The following is a 529-nucleotide window of genomic DNA, read 5'->3' on the forward strand; positions in this document are numbered from 1 at the left end:
GGAACTGCATCCAGCGCAGATTAATCGGTCTTAAACGCAGCTTGATGTAAATGGATGACAAGGCGACGCGATAATGACTGAGATTACGGCGCCGAAGAAAACGGAGCACTGGAAGAAAACGGGGAGCGGACTGACGCCATCATTAGAATGGAGGAATTTTGCCTTTGATAATGAGGGTTATTTCGAGGAGGACTAATTATTGTTTTTGGAGGTGGGCGGGGGGGTGTTGGGGAGGGGGTATTGGGGAGGGGGAGTGTTGGGGAGGGGGGTGTTGGGGACGGGGGTGTTGGGGAAGGTGGAGGTTGGGGAGGGTGGGTGTTGGGGAGGGGGGTGTTGGGGAACGTGGTTGTTGGGGAGGGAGGGTGTGGAGGAGGGAGGAAAGGGTTAGAGGGAGGGGGTAAGGGTATAAGGGTAGGTGGAAGGGGGGTGTGAATGGGGGTGGCGGTGAGGGAGAGGGTGAGAGTGAGGGTGGGGGTGGGGGTGAAGCAGTGGGTGGAGGAGGGGGAGGTGTGGGGGGGGGATATGGGAG

This window comes from Penaeus monodon, chromosome 33 (assembly GCF_015228065.2).
Source record: "Penaeus monodon isolate SGIC_2016 chromosome 33, NSTDA_Pmon_1, whole genome shotgun sequence".
Taxonomy (NCBI): Eukaryota; Metazoa; Arthropoda; class Malacostraca; order Decapoda; family Penaeidae; genus Penaeus; species Penaeus monodon.